We start from the raw sequence: 817 nt of genomic DNA, 5'->3' as shown, positions 1-817 counted from the left end.
TTCACTTAAATCATGCTGACAGAGTCCAGAGAGGAAAGTCTGGATATCACTTTACTGAGGAAACTGGACAGAAAAACAGTGTGTAATTTGTAGAGAAAGGAACGAAGAGGTTTTGTCATTCTTAGTTTAGACCAGTGGTTCCCAACCTTTTTTTTGGCCATTCCCCAACTAAGCATCTCTAAAATCCTGATCCCCCCGCCGTGACATACAATTCTTATTATTCAAAAAGTGAACTCCTGTTCACATGCAGGAAGCCTAAAAGGCCATTAATTTGGTCTAACTCATTCCCAAATTGCCCCCCTTAAAAATCAAATTGCCCCCCTGTGGGGCATGTGCCCCACGTTGGGACCCTTGTACATAGGGAGCCCTTTTTACTAAGCAGAGGGAAGACACCCTCAGAACCACACAGCCAATCAGAACACGTGCTACCTCAGTGAAGATCATGTCACTCTGCTTGGTTGCTAAGCAACACCCCCCTCTTGTTTAGCTGATGTACTGGTAACAGAATTAACCCTTAAATTGCAAAGAGAATGATCCCTGCTGTTGGCCTTTCAACAGGGTGGTGGTTCCACCCTACCCTTCTCCCTGATGTGCTAGTTTTCTACACAAGGTTCTTCTTTTTGCTTTGATATGAGGAGAGTTCAATCATTTCAGACCTCACCTGCAGTCTGCATTGATGCATCTCACATACAGGATTACCTCCTTAACCTGCCGCCAGTGAAAACCAGCCCTATATCCAGAGAAAGTGATTGTTGTAAGTGAGGATGGCATACAAACGTTTTAATAAAGAACTACAAGAAGAAACAGAAGGCAACAG

Source organism: Podarcis liolepis (genome assembly GCF_965112155.1).
Source record: "Podarcis liolepis genome assembly, chromosome: 14".
Classification (NCBI taxonomy): domain Eukaryota; kingdom Metazoa; phylum Chordata; class Lepidosauria; order Squamata; family Lacertidae; genus Podarcis; species Podarcis liolepis.
The sequence above is the reverse complement of the archived record's forward strand: the minus strand, read 5'-3'. Positions refer to the sequence as shown.